Below are 15,729 nucleotides of genomic sequence, written 5' to 3' on the forward strand. Positions count from 1 at the left end.
CGCCCGCAGGTGCCTCTGCGAGAAGCGCGGCGTGGAACCTGGAAAAGGCTCGTCCAGTTCCTACCTTTTAGGGCTATTTTTAGCCCATCTGGAAGCGCTGAACCAGCTTTAACGCTGAGTGTTTTTATTTGCTCAGCTGCAAACAAACCCAAGTGCTGCAGGTCGGTCGAAAGTGAGGAAGGAGAAAAACAAACAAACAAACAAACAAAAAAACACCCAAACAAACAAAAAAAAAACAACAGTCCCGTATGGTGGCTTTTTAAAAATCAATTTATCTTTTGGAATCTCTAAGAACAGCTTAGTACCTGAGAAATTTTGTACTGTGCACCTGCAGTAGGTTTGAGTCCCAGGTTTTGCATCTTCTGCGAAAAGGCAACTTTCTTGAGAGTGATTTTTCAGGGTAGAGGGAATGCTTAACTTGGACTTTCAAGTGAAAGTCAAAAATCTATAGGTCATAAAAAGTATGAAAGCTAAACTACGGAATTGCAAGAAAAATGAGCGAAGCTCAAAACATATCCGTGTATTTCTGTGGGGTACTCTGCAGATGTAAAATAACTGCCAAGGCTGCAAAAGTATTAAAGGAGAGGAATGGCAAATATCTAATGGAAATTCTACTGTGGATGGTATGTTTTTAGACTTGTAGCAAACAGTTATCTTGGGGGGGAAAGGGCTTAGCCTGACTGCTTGCTTCTTTACAATTGGACTTGTTAGAATGAAGTCATGTACGTAGCTGGGCTTTCACCCTACAGATTAACACAAAGTGTAAAATTACATTATTTTTTAAAAAAATCCCTTGCAGGGAGATTCATTCATTGTGAAAATAGCAGTGCTTGCTGTTTTGACCTTTAATTTCCAGATAAAAATATAGAGGTACCTAACTCAATTCACACTGTAGATCTGTTTTTTAAGAATGAAATGAGTGGGTTTTTGTAAAGAAAGAAAAGTCTGTTGGTCGTACCTGTAAACTATTAGTAGCTAAAGGCAAATAATTCTTATGTTCTGGTTGTGAAATGTTGAGGTGTTTTGCCTTGGTGGTAAGATCGCTTAATGTCTGGCTTAGTATTAAATTCTGGTTAACTGAGGTTGGAGGATGTGAAACCTTCTCATTTACATTACTGTAGTACCTACATAAGTAATTCTTTTCCACGTAACTCCTCCTTATGTAAATTGGATGAGCTTTCCTGATCAGTTGAACGTGAAGCCTTTTTTTATTACTAATGGGAACCATTTATCTGTTGAAGGATTTTGCTCTTTAGGACCAAAGGGTGAAGTAAATGTTTCTTCTTAAAAGTATTTATGTTAAACTAGCGTACTCACCCATAAATTGGAGGCTGATTATTGACCCACCTTGCTTGGGTTACTAGAAATTACTTTTATGCAAGACAAATTTATCTGGCATGTGACAGTTGTTTTTTTTTTCCTCAAAATGGCTATACTCTTTGGTTGAGTGTTCTGTTAGCCCAGCCTTACAGAACGTTGCTGGTTGGTCAGAGTGCTCTGTTTTTTTTCACATAACTAATTACAGACCATGCTTTCAGGCCAAAAAAAAGTGATAGAGGCAGTAAGCTGTTGTAACGGATTGGGGGATTGAGGGAAGATGTACTTGCTGCTGGTCAGTAAAGGTTTGACACTACCATGATGTTCATCTGTTTGAAGTTGGTATTTCCTTCCTCAGTAGAATTCACAGCTCTTAAAAAAGAAAAAGGAGGGTGGGGGGTGGGGAAGGGGAGAAGAAATGGTATGTTTTGGGAACTAGTATCATTTATAGAGGAGATTGTTTCTGTAGATAATTCTAATGTTTTACTTGCCATCTAACTGTGAGTGGAGCATGATAATTGGTAACCTGTGGCAATAGGCAGCTAGGATATAGAAATGGAAGGAGCTGATCATATAATGCCATAGTCGCTATGGAGAGAATTAACTAGAAGAAATACTTATTGCTTTATGTGCATATAACCTATTAAAATCACGGTGGTAACTCAAAACCAGTTTAAGAAACTTTCCCCCTCTCCCTAGCTCCTCCATTTCTGTTATGTGCTGTGTAAAGAACTGAACTTGAAAGGGGAACTTGGGCTATTGTCTGACAGCACTGAGCATTGAAATGTGCTTTTTTAATTCAGTAGGGAATTAGTATCACAGCTGAAAAAGAAAAGTAATCATGGGGGACCTTATTAGGCAACTGTTCCTGCAGTTCATCTGGTTATCTTGTCATCTAAAAAAAAAAAGCCTGCTAAACCATGTGGACTCCAGCAGTTGCATGTAATATGCTACAGAAATCACTTTCTTAATACACTGGAGCCTTTAAATTTCCTCTCCTTTTAATGTTTGAACCCTTCGAGTCCCCCTGGTGGCAGCACACCCGTGGGATGTGTCACCCCCACAAGCTCAGGGAGAAGTGCATGGCCCTTGCTTTTTATTCTTAAGTCTTCATTAAATTCCTTTTCTCTAGTGATTATCGACTGAACTGTTGAATGAATGCAGTAGTAGTGTAGTAGGAGGGATAAAATGCAGATTTTATTAATTTTATGGAAGCGGGGTTTACTGCAGATAGATTCTAACATTAGGTGAAGGACCTATAAATGTAGCTCCACCTTGTAGTTTTTACATTTTTTTGCCTACTGGCTCTGATTTGCCTTGGTTTTCTTTTTTTCCTGTGTTTGGATGGGAGTCATTTTGTATAACAGGATAAATGTAATAGACAAGGAATGGGGTGGGGAGGTCTGAATGTTTCATACTATGCAGGCGCAAAAAGCATAATGGCATGTTGCTGTAGCAGACTAAATAAGAAATTATGATGAGATTTTGTTCTCTGTTAGCTTAAATATATTTATGATATTTAGTACTCTGGAGAAAAATGTTTGACTGGTTGATGCTTCATTATTAGACATAGTAATTTCAAAAAGCAGTGGAGAGAGATTTTAATGTAAAAAGTGAAACTATGTGTCTGTTCTTTCAAGGGTACTAAAGGAGTGCCAGAGAAAGCTTTCAAAATGGAAGCTCATCAGAAAAGAAAAATAATCATTAAAAGATCCCTTTGTGTAACTGCTACGGACAGCAGTCTGCACTTCTTATTTAAAATGGATATAATAAAGCTGTTATCATACGTAGGATAAATTTATTTTACATAAACGATAACCTTGCCAGTCTTGGAGTACTTGTATTACTTGGGAACTGCTATGTAAAATTCACTGGTTTAATTGATTTTTGCTCAATGCTTCTTGCAAAAGTGTACATTTAGAAAGAGAATCTGCAGCAAATGGAGAGAGGTGAATGTAGATAGCATCGTCAGTAGATAGGAACACACTTTTTGGGTGTTTTCTGCTTTCCAAGTAGCTTTGGCTTGTCATCTGAAACAGTTATGAAATATGTTAAAGCTGAGTGTGAAACACATTCTTGTTTGGTGTTCTGGCTGTCTAACTCTGGCAGAGTCATTCCATACATCAAAACTACGTGAGCAAAGTAAAACTTTGTTCACCAGTATCGGATGATTAGTATGCTGCTGATTGAGGTTTTCCAGTAAAAAAAAACTTTATCCCTTCAGCAGCCTTTATTGTGTGCTGAAGGAGCCCCTGGAAAGGGTCTCTTGCCCCTTCAGGATAAGCTGACAAAAACTCTTGACTGGGGAGGTTGATAGTCTGTGTCATACCTGTTGCATCTGAAGGAATCATCATGTGAATTTCCAGGAACTGTGAATTTGGATTTTGGAGCATGTCACCTGTTGTAATTCTTGCTTGGTGCTAGCTAATGCATTTCACATTCATGACCTACAATGAAATGAATAATATACATAAGAATAACATGTTATTACATGCACTATGAGATGTAAAATATAGGTAACTGAAAAGATTGTCTGTTAGCTAAGTGGCATGTATATCCTTTGTGTCCATTTTTCCTGAGCAATAAAACAGTTCTGATGAACTTCTAATTTTTTTTTTTTATAAAATAAGAATTAGGGGTTTTTAACATATTGCTCTATCTTTAGTGCCCCTCTTGAACATTCTTTCATTTCCTGACTTCATTTCACACTTAAGCCTTCTTAATAAGGTATCATGCTTTTCAGTATTTTTGTTATTGTTTTATTTTCTTTTCAAAGTTTTTGCTGTCATATTATGAACAAAATAAATTTGTTTTCTTTTCATCCCTGAAATTTCCCTTTCAAAATACAAATTAGCATGTAAATAGTGAAAGTTATTTTGATCTTTTGGTAACAATTAAGACTCGGGTATTTGTGCGCTTTTTGTTCTAATAATATTGTGTTGTTAATGCCTGTGAAGGCACACATGCTAAACGTATGTAATGAAAACTTCTTGAGTAAGCAGCCTGTAGCAGACCTGTGAAAATAGTCAGCTAATGTTATGATGGCAAATCCTCTAGAACTGTTGAAACAAGAATGAAGAGTGCTTGTTTGCCTGGCATCTGTTGGATGATGAGGATTATAGTGCAGTTCAGAGGCAATGAATGCACAGAGACCTCTGCCCTTTGATTAGGGAATTCAAATTTCCCGTGAAAGGTAAAAGATTAGGAACTGAAAGATCAGCTTAGAATCTGTTCCCTCCTTTACTCTTTTTTTTTTTTTCTAAATAAAATGCATGCATGGATTTAATCTTGACATAGCATGTAACTTTAATTTTCTGCAGCGTGGCTAGGGCTGTCTTTAGCATCCAGGGTTTACATAAGTGGATGGAAAATGGTTTAGCTTGCTACTTACGCCCCCGGCACTTCCGCCCTTACTCCCTTTGTCACTCAAGGATCCATTTTTATGTAATGGTTTTTAGTTGGGTGACAAAGGGAAAAAATAGGGAAAATCAATGTTTGGTTTGGAGGGAGAGAACATGGTAAGATTTATGCTGCAAATACCGGTGACTTAATATTCAAGAATGTCGTATACTACACCTAGAAAATCCTTATGCTTTGCACTAGTTAGCAGTAAAAAATAGAAATCATTTGAAGGTAAAACAAAACCAATTAGATCTAACAATTTGATGAGGTAACAGCAATTTGACAATTTTTGTCAAATTGTCAAATTTGTCAAATTGCTTATAGAAGTTTTAAGCAAAGTGGAGGACAGTTGTGAAAATAGGGAAGTCTGATATTTGGTGCTGATATATTTGGGAATGATTATATGTTTTGAACAGCTTCCATGGGGACTTGCACTTTTCAGAGGGAGACCTGTTTGATTTGGTAGTACTGAACTGTTCACTGATTGTTACACAACTGTTCCTTGATTAAAATTTGCAGTGTATTCTCTCTCTGCATTTACGGCAGTTTAATCCATGCAAAACACTTATGAATTAACTTTTAATGTTACTGATAATGTTTGGTGATTTTGAACTTTATTTTGTTAGATTTATATTTAAATTGTGTTAATCGTATTGCTTGTACAAGTGAATATTCTGCCAAAATAAGAGAATGCAAAAAGAGCTACTAAATTATTGTAAATTTAATGTTTCACGTGGGGATGTGGTGAGCTACACGTTTCAAAGTCAGGGCTTGTGACCAAAGCCCACATCTAACTAAATATTTAGTTTGTCAACCACTGCAGTTGACGATGAATTTGTGGTGTTTTGTTGTTGTGTTTTTGTTTTTGTTTTTTAAAGGGTGAATCTTCATATTTCTTGATTCATCTGCTTTCCTCACTTCTCCAGTGTTCTTAGTATAATGCTCTACTAGAACTGTGTCCTAGACAGTCTTTAGCCTACAGCAAGCTTAACTATATCCATCTGGGGAAGCAAGTAGTTGCTGTTGATACATTTCTGCATGTTAACAACATTTTGTATTACAGCATCTTCAAGTTTCCAGGCTTCACATAAGGAGCATGCCTCCTTTAACATGCAAAAGGGCAGCTGTAGTGCTGGGGAACAGGCAGCCAGACTTAAGTAGAAGTTTTTGACAAGTGATGCTTGAATAAACAATGCCTGTAAAAAGGAGGGCTTGAATTTAAACTAAGAAGAAGTGTAATTGAAACATAAGGTTAAAACAAGCTAAAAATAGGGATGTCTACTATACCACTATTTATTTGACTGGAAGTACAAGATGAAAATATTTTTCAGTATAGTTTACTTTCAACAGTGGTAAAACCAATCAATTTTCTCATTGTAAAATTGATATAAGGATGAAGCTTGGAAGCAGGCTAAATGAGGCACTGATGAAATTAACTGCTGAAAGCCTTTATGCTCAGTATTTTTGTGAGTGATACATCTTAAAGTACCAACATTCCTATGAGAGCGGCACAAATTGATACCTGCTACAGATCTCAAGTAAAAGTGAGAATGAATCACTCTTTAAATGGAAAACTGTTTTATAAATATCATAAAATCTACTGTGGCTTGTGCAGATAATTTTTTTGGTTTCAGTATTGGCTTGTAATGACTAATTATAATTCAAATGAGTAGGGGTGTTAAACCTGTTCCTAGACTTCTGTGTACATGGGAAAGTGTGAATATCCAAGTACATGGAAATGGAACTTAGGGTGGATGGGAATGAAGAGTGTCAAGTTTGTGGAAAAAAACCCCTAGCCCTTCATTATATAATTCATAACAGAAAGCTTTTTAAATTGTAATTTGTAAGGTATAAAGGCATGCCTTTTTCGTGCCATACTCAAATGCATCCAGCTGGGAGATGGCTTGATAGTGTCTGCTACAAAGATTTTACCTGCTGACTGAACAGCATCGTTTGTTTTCTTATGCGGTTTGGGAAGCCTTGTTGTCTAGCAAATTGCTAAAACTTTTCTTGTAATGAGATGATGATGGACTGTTCCAAACATTGAGAAAAACTAAGCACGGCTGTGAAAAACTGTAACTGGAGTGAAAAAGTGTACTGTTAAATGTATCTGTACACAAATATTACTAAAAGTTATTGAATTGTTTGTAATGGGAACATTTGGAAGAATTCAAGTGATGTTTGAGTGAAAGTGTGGGAAGCTTTTTATAAAAAATGCTGAGTCTCAAAGGTTTCAAATGTTTGTTGTGTTCACATACCCATTGTGGCTTTAACTGCTTCATTTAACAGTATGTGTTGAAGGGGGAGTTAAACCAGCTTAGATGCATTTTTTTTTTTTTTTTTTTTCCAGTGGGAAACAGAAGTCACTTGGGGAAAAATGTTTCACTTGTTAACATTACAAATTGTCTTTTAAACTTTAAGTTTGGCAAACATTTACCTTCATTTTGAGAAGGAACTTATATTTGTATTGTGCTTGGGTTTTCTGCCACAGAGTAAAGCCATCCCCAGCTGAAGGAGTCAAGTCCAACCCGTCCAAGAGACACAGGGACCGCCTGAATGCAGAGCTGGACCGCCTGGCAAGCCTTCTGCCTTTCCCTCAAGATGTTATTGCCAAACTGGATAAGCTGTCTGTGCTTAGGCTTAGCGTCAGCTACCTGCGAGCCAAAAGTTTTTTTGATGGTAAGTGTTGAATTTATTTTGCTTTGAGCTGCTTGTAAAATTCTGTTCATACTGTATGTCGGTTTCAGGTGTTTTAAGTAACTAAAACTGTTAAATTTATTTCTGTTTAATGGAATGTCCAGTTGTGTGGGTATATACAATACAACTGTATAGCGTAAGCTTTCCAGCTTCTTAAAAACCAAACGTAACTACTTGTATTTCACTTAAATCACCAGGCTTTCAAACTTTTCATTTGGAAGTAATATTGCCCTTAATAAGTCTTTCAGTCCTTTTCCTTAGACTTTCAAAGATTCTTCAGAGCTCCCCTCCCCACCCTGAAAGTCACCTTCATAAAACTATTACTGTTCAAAACATATTATATGACTTCCTCTCAACTGTATGTTTTGCTTAAGGATGCATCAGAAATGACTTTGATAGAAAAAAATTACTAGTGCCCCTTCCTATAGCTTATTGCAAAGGTGACTTGTGAATAAATAGAGGCAAGGTCTTCCCTGTGTTCAAGCCCTGATTAAGGCAGGGCATGAGGCGTTAAGATGACTGCTAAAGTTTTCCATTTGTGTGGGCAGATTTTCACTGACTGGAGTTCTGGCAAAGGTAAATAATCCAGCAGTGCTTGGAGTAGTAATCGGGCCAGAAGCACGTGTTCTTTCATTAGCTTGGAGCTGGTCAAGGAGTCCCACCTCTCTCCTTCACTACTTGAGCTGTTATGTAGGGTGAGATGTGATGGCTGGCTTTGTGCCAGTTTCTTCAAAAACAGAAATAGTGTGGTCCTTTTCACTGCTGGAATACAGCAGGGAGATGGTATCTAAATTTTTAATAATTTTAAATATTTAATTGTCCCTTTACAAAAAAAATCAGTCAGTGAAGTTTTACAATATTATACTGCAGATGGAATTATGTTGGTCAGCTGTGGTAAAAGAATCTTGCTTGCAATGGAGTTGATAGTAGATTGCAGGATTTTTTTTTTTTACTAAGTTTTTTTTGACATTAAAATAACCTCTGTCCTCATCATTTTAAAGTTCAGTGTTTCACCCTCTTAATAGTGACTCCTTACCATGGATGAAAGGACTGAAGACACGTAACTGCCTAAGATAGTTACACTTTTTCCTGCAGGAATACAGAACATTTGTTTTCAGTTAGTAATACTGAAAAATCTATACACTGGGTTTTATTGCTTGAAGGATATATACATATGTGTCTTAGTTTCTGTGCTTGTTCAGGACAATTTTTAGTATAGGATCTACTCAAGGCTGGAATTGGTCAAATATTTCTGGCAGTGGTTTTTATCAAATGAAAATATTTGCTCCCATGAATTGAAAGAGTTCTCTTGTCATGTCAGTTTCATCATAGTCTTTGTGAGATGTTATCTAAAGTCGACTGCCCTGAAACAAATTATTGCACTTGTGTGTGCTGTCTTGGCAAAATGAAGAGAAGGTTCAATTCTCAATGAAACTTTAAAAAAACCTACATATTCTGAAACAAATGCAAGATTACAAGTTTTTTTGCCTTAGAGTAAAAATAGAAATTTAAATTTCTCATGCAATTAATTGCTTGAGTGTGATGATGATGCAATGAATTGTTTTTCACCCATCCCAGCCCCAGACAATTTGCACTTGACAGTTCTGGAATAAAGGGGTTCAGGGCTGTGATTTCTGTATAGGAAAAAAATTCATGGCTTCAGCTGTAGAGAGACAACCACAAGGACTTCACACCAAAATTTGGTAGCTTTTCTAATTTGAACATGAAGGTGGCTTTCAGCTGTTTAGAGTGGTGATGAATTAGATGTGTGTTAGTGGCAAAGAAGTTATATTTGCATTTCAGGTTGCAATTTAACTACTGTGGATCCAGAAGTGAAGCAAACTTAACCTGTGTTTTCACCAGAGTAGCACCCTGTTAGGATGTTATCCACATCAAAGAAACATGCAGCTAATGTTACTGTACTGCACCACAGCTGCAGAATGTAGGATATTTAACTGTGTTATAATGGATTAAATAGCAGAATTTTTATCTGCCTCATAGCAAAGGACTTTTCAAACAACAAGTAAGAGCATGTAGTAGATGCATTACAACAGAATATTTTTCATGTTGTCTCCATAAAACAAAAAACTCTAGTAAATGTGAAAAGATAATTTGATGTTGCTTATCTTGTGCAAGACATTTTGAACAGTGTAAGATGAAGCAAGCTTAATTTATACCTTCAGTAGAAGCTGCTTAACCTTTTTTAGCAAAAAAAGTAATTTTGCTACTTTTCAGACTTTTGAACTGTAGGATTACAAGTTAAGTTAGTAATCAGTATCTGTCTGAAGATGTTTAAAGTCTAATGTCAATGACTAAAGTGAAGACAGGAGTAACTGATCTATGACCATGATAGATCCATTACTGAAAACAGGGTCATTTATACTGTTTTAATGTGACTAAATAACATGGAATCTATTTCAATTGAAACTTACCCTCCAAAAAAGCAATTAATGCTTTGAAGTGCAGAATTTACAAAAATGCCCTGAAAACCCTAGGGTTAGAGTTTCCTGATCTACCTAGCGCCTCTCATAGAACTGTTGTTCTGAAGTAACGTTTTGTGTAGTTAGGTGTATGCAGAAAGCTCTACAGGATAAATCTGACAAATGCCAAGCCTGAGCACTGAGTGTCACCTTGAGTGCCGAGACTGAGGGAACAGGTCCACTTCATTACCATAGCATGCTGAAGTCAAGGGAAACGCCAAATGAATAACAGGATGCCAATGGGGGGGTGTGTAAATTCCTGCGGAAAGTAAAATATAAACGCGTAATCATATGATCTTGCTTGAAAGGAAACCCAAATTTTTGCTGAAACAATAGATATTTTTTCAAAGAAAACACTTGCATTTTTCCAAGTTTAAATAATCCAGAGTGAATGTCTGTTTTCTGAAGGAGGAAGTCTGTGGGGAAAAAAGAACAGTTTTGTGCAAGACATCTCAAGAAGCTACATCAGTACCACACTTAGATGTCTACAAGGTTTTTGTTTTTGCATTAAAAACTAAGTTTATATATAAAAAAAAAATGAAACAAACTTTTCCCCGGCTCCAGTTATTAAGTTGGTGCAGAATTGTCTTCAGAGCTGAAGATGGATGATTTTTTCCATAGTGTTGACTGAAATGTGGTAGACTTCTGCATGCTTACCATATTTCAGGTCACAGGAAATAGGTGTAGCTTTTTTTTTGCCCCCCTCTTCCACAACTTGAAAACATCTTACTTTCTTCTGTTGGTGATTGTATTCTATTAAGCAGTTCTTTTTGATTGTTGTAGGTTGTTAGTGAAGTTGTGCTGCTAAGTAATCTTTCTGCGTCACTGCCCTTTAGGTACAGCAATTCTTTGTGGTCAGGTAAGTCTTAATTTCACATGCTGTCAGAAGGCTTTCTGTATCCCCATGTCAAGCACTCTGGCATGCTCTTATACATAAAAATTTGACCTTGCAGTCAAGAAGAAAGTTTCAGTAATGGCTTAAAATAATGTGTCAAGTCTTTTTCATTATGAAGTCAAAGTTCTTGCATGTTGAGTCAAAGCTAAGTAGCAATTTAAGGTGGTGTTGCTGTGCAGTGCTACCTGCCTGCATAAAGTGGATTAACAGTCCTCAAAGTCAGGCAGGTTAGCTTAAACCACCACTGGAGTATTTATTTGGGACATGTAAGATACTTTCTGAAAGTGGCTTAAGGCAAGCTTTTTATTTTTAAAAGACTAGGATAAATCAGGCAGGTGTCTGCTGACAGTAAAGAAATACTTCTTATGTTGTCCTGGTGTTTCATTTGGTTTTGATGCCAAGAGCCTGTGCATGTGTGCATTCAGTGGTGAAAAATGTAGTGGAAATGGAACAGCAACCCTTTGTGTAGGTGCAGGTTAGTGTGAGTTTAGCATCTGGAACACAACTGGGTGATCATTTAGGCATAGCTTGTGCTACCCCTGCATACTAAAGAAAATAACCCCTTTTGCCTCTAGCTTAGGTCCTTATGTGATTGATAATCATCTAAATACTTCACTGCAGTAAGGAACAACGTACATAATGAGGCTTCACAGGGTTCTGGTGAAGCACTTATATTAAGGGGATGAAAGTAAGGTTTGTATGATTTTTTTTTTTTTTTTTTTTTTTCAATGTTAAGGGCATGATTTTTCCCTTTAAAGGTATACTGAGAATTAAGAAGCTTGAATGAAAATTAAGTAGCTGTGCATGCATGTGTATCTCGATACATTAGAAACAAAATTGAACATGCTGCTTATTAATTACCCATTCATCCATTTCACTAAGAATTCCTGTGGTTTCAAGTATGTGGGTTTCTTCCCTCTTGCTCATTGGACAGAATTCTGCAATTACAGAGTAAAGTTTCTACTAAACTTTAGAATTGGTTTCTTATGTTGTAGGCAAGTGATTCTGGCAAGCCTAGCAATAACAAAATAATTAACAATTTTTTTTTTCCAGCAAGTTTGCATTGCCTAATTTTACTTTGTAATATAATTAACAGACATTCCTTGACATAACATAGCTTAAATTTGCAGTGAACCCATTGTCATCAAATATACATTATATCAAAGAATATTATTTTTTCTTTTCCTGTGAATGCCTGCTGTCCTATTATACTGTGTATTGGAGAGAACACACTGCATGTGGTTCCTGCTCTGGAGAGCATAGCTTAAGATAGGATGTACAGATGGAAAAAAACGGACAGAGGGGGTGACAATGTACTTTTCTGCCACATTGAGAAGGGATGCAATGTATCTGCAGTCCAGTGGATATAGACAGCCTTTTGGCCAAGCTTTCAGTGGTGGTCTGGACAAACCTGAACATAGAAAAAACAGCCAATTAAAACTCAACCTGCCAAGGCCAGGGTAATAGAGCAGATCTGACCTGATTTACTTTTGTATGAGACTGTTGCTGCATTTACCTGCCTTGTTAGTCTAATTCAGCCTTCAGTGTGTATTTATTGAAAGTGTAACTTCCCTTTCATGTTACCCTCTTTCACTGCATACATAGATATTTCTGACTCCCACGTCAGAAAAAGCTAAAGCCCTCCAGGGTGGAGCAGTGTAGTCAGGCTGCACTTACTGCTTTCAAGTGTTTATGTTGATGCCATATAGGAATCTGTTGCAGCTTCTGGTGGTCTAGGCTAGTCTTAACTGATTCACATGTCTGTCTTGAGCCATTTTTGTACTACCAAGGTAGAAAACACCCCATAGTTTGAGAGATATTGTGGGTTTTGTAGAACACCATCTGACTTTTATGTGAAGAAGTTAAATGGAAAATCCACCACATCTCTTGGCGATTCATCTAGCAGATATGTCATCCTATTAAAATATTATTTAGATTTAAATTTGCTTGGTTTCCAGCCTTGAAAGCTACATTGTTCTCACTAATTAGCTTTTCTGTATTCAATATTTCTACCGTGCATATGGATTCATTTTTGAATGAGCTGCTTTGAATCTTACCTGAATGTTGGAGGAAAAAAATAAACTGAAAAATCCCCTGAATAAACCAGCTATATTTCCTTTTGTACTGTCTTCCCCCTGGCGCCAGTCCAAAATATTACAAAATGTAAGCCTTGGAATTGTGTGGTCATTTCAGTATCAGTCTGTTGCACCACTGAAGTTTTTTCCTAATCCATGCTTTTTCTTTTGCACTGCTGTATTTGTCTGTCCCCAGTGCCTCACCCTCCCCCCCCCCCCCCCGATGTCCTGAGATACATACTGAGCATTTGTGGCTGTCTGCTATGGCTATTTTAGCCTGTATTTTACGTAACAGAACATAAGTAGGGATTTAGGCTTTGAAGTCCTAAATTCTGATCCTCAAAAATGATGATTAGAGCCATGTAGCTGTGACATCACCTTAAATCTCAAAATATGCGTGTTTTCACTGTTACATGCTCATTCTTAGCTTGCTCAGAAACATTTTATTTTTAGGAGTGCTGTGTCACTAGGCATGTCGTGCAGTTACAGCAGCCTATACCCCTGTGGATTTAACATGTGACTTTTAATATACCTCAAATAGAAAACATTGCCAATTTTGTCAGAGTGAGAGCTTAATATGTCAATATATTTGTAGGATAAAGAGGAGAAACCAGATACAAATACTGATAGTTAATGTATTCTTTGGATATTTTTTTCCTGTTGCGCTGTCGTATTTCAGTGATTAACGTTAATCGTTGTTAGAAATCCTTTTGCAAAGAAGAGAAGTAAAAGGTTATGTTGTCTTCTCTGTCCTATATGTATTATTTAATCAAAGACATATGGAAAGATAGTGTAGGAGCCCCTTCATTTCACAAAGCTGTTGTAAATTTCTTGAAAACCCATCCCAGTATGCAGAATGTTTCTTTAGAGCCCTTGCTAATAGGGAGATTAGTTTTTAAGCATATTGTTCTGAGCTTTGCTCTGGATATCTGTTGCAGTGACTATTCTCTCATTTGGAAGATCAGACCTTAAAATATAATTTATCATTTGATAAAATCATATAAAAAACAACCATATAAGTGTTTTGGAGATTGACATTGTTAAGGTTATTCAAACCCATTCAAAATGGCTAGCAAGATAAAAAGCCAGGCCTCAGGAAGTACTGCTGCTTCTCTGACACTGTATTCCAAATCTTCAGTTTTTGTTGACATTTTTATTACTATACTGTAGAACTTGAAGATTTGGAGTTTTCTGTTTTGATTAGACAGACCACAGTAACTGTTGATCGCTCCTCCAAAGACAGCTTGAACTGAGAAGTATTATTAGAGGTAGCACCAGGCTGTCAACATCTGTCTTCCATGGGCTTTGTGATTCATCCACTTGAATTTGCACAAGTATAGTTTGCTTGACTACAACCTTAAAAATATGTCCTGGAAATTTAAGACTTCAGTATGAATACACTTTAAAATTTTGGACAAATAAATCTATTGATACAGGAATAGCTTTAATGCTGTGTGTGCCATTAGGACTCAACAGTTTTCCTACTGTGTGTGCTTGTTGATAGGAGAAGTGTCCTAGTTCTTTCTGTTTGACTTTATCTGTATTCTGATAAGGAAATAAGACTTGCTTGTATGATTGAGCTCTGTAGATGTTTATAGTGTTAGGCAGTTATAACACTGTTTATTTTTCCCAAGTAAGCAAAAACTTTAGCTCTGTTTAAAATGGATTCTTCTCCATACATGCTTTGCTAGCACACTAACTAGAGTGATTGCTTTGTGAATCATTTTGGAAATCAAACTAGAAGCTAATTCTAGTTGCCAGGGCTCAGTTTTAATGGTGGATTAGTTAATAATTTATATTTAAGAGAATATGAAAAAGGTAAAAGAAATAAGAAATTTCGAAAGTGCTCTTCAGAGTTTCAGGTGATGTATTGATAATTTTTTTTTTTTTATGGGAAAAGCGTCCTAGGAGTTCCTGCACCTCAGTGCAGTGATGGACTGTCCAAGCCATAAGTTTTAACAAGACACGTTAGTGATAAATTTACCTAATTATTCTAGAAACTTAAATGAAGTAAACTGTAAGAACTGGGGTGCAGTTATCTGAAGTTGCCTTAAGAAAATGTAGATTTTGTTGTTTGACAGCTGTGAACATTAAAGGGGACATACAAATAGGAATTAGTTGCCTTCAGTGATGCATGCAAAACTTTGAAAATGAACAAGGAGATGCTCATTTTTTCCCACTGAATAATTGCCTCTTGAAATTCAACCCATGTGCCTTTTGAATTGCTTGGTACTGCACACTTTATGCGTGGCATCATATAACATCTAATAAGCAGAAAGACGTACATATTTGGCCCCTCAGGACAAATTCTAACTCATTACATAAAATAGGAATGTACTGGAGCAAGTCCATGGCCTAGCTGGTCAAATCTGACCGCCCCATCAGACTGTGTTGTCACTCCTTCAGCAGTACAATTCCTGCGGGCCAGCAGGAAACACTAGCTTGTTGTACTGAGGTGTTCAGTTTCAGTGAATTAATTTTTGCTTCTTGGTGGCTACATCAGAGTTACAAACTGAAAAATGATGTATTTCCTTTATGGATTTTTTTTTTTTCAATGTGCCACATGAGTATTTTGCATGTTTGGAGGAAATAAGGGTAGCCCCCAGTCTCCTCCTTGCTTACACTATTTGTTGTTTGGTGGACTTTTATCAGATGATGGTAGGAGACATGCCTATAACAAGCAATCCCAGTCTTTATTTCTTGTCCTCACAACTGCTGGTAATGTTGCTTTGATACTGTCATGCTCTGTATGTTGCTATATGTAATATCTTAACAGAGACCAGGCTGTTGGTTTGATCACATTAAAGGGTGTCGAAATGCGTCTGGTGTCATGCAAGACACTGATACTGGAGACTTTTGTTAA

At 36.8% G+C, this 15,729-nt stretch overlaps 1 protein-coding gene across 1 annotated transcript in view; it reads left to right on the top strand.

Moving 5' to 3' along the window:
* The first annotated feature begins 7,216 nt into the window (after positions 1-7,216).
* AHR (aryl hydrocarbon receptor) overlaps positions 7,217-15,729 on the top strand; it is a 50,279-nt gene continuing 41,766 nt past the window's right edge. Inside the window, exon 1 of the mRNA XM_008941626.1 lies at positions 7,217-7,398. The gene's annotated coding sequence lies outside the window, so the exon portion shown is untranslated. The remainder of the gene's footprint in view (positions 7,399-15,729) is intronic.

Source organism: Merops nubicus, unplaced genomic scaffold (genome assembly GCF_000691845.1).
Source record: "Merops nubicus isolate BGI_N331 unplaced genomic scaffold, ASM69184v1 scaffold3646, whole genome shotgun sequence".
NCBI lineage: Eukaryota > Metazoa > Chordata > Aves > Coraciiformes > Meropidae > Merops > Merops nubicus.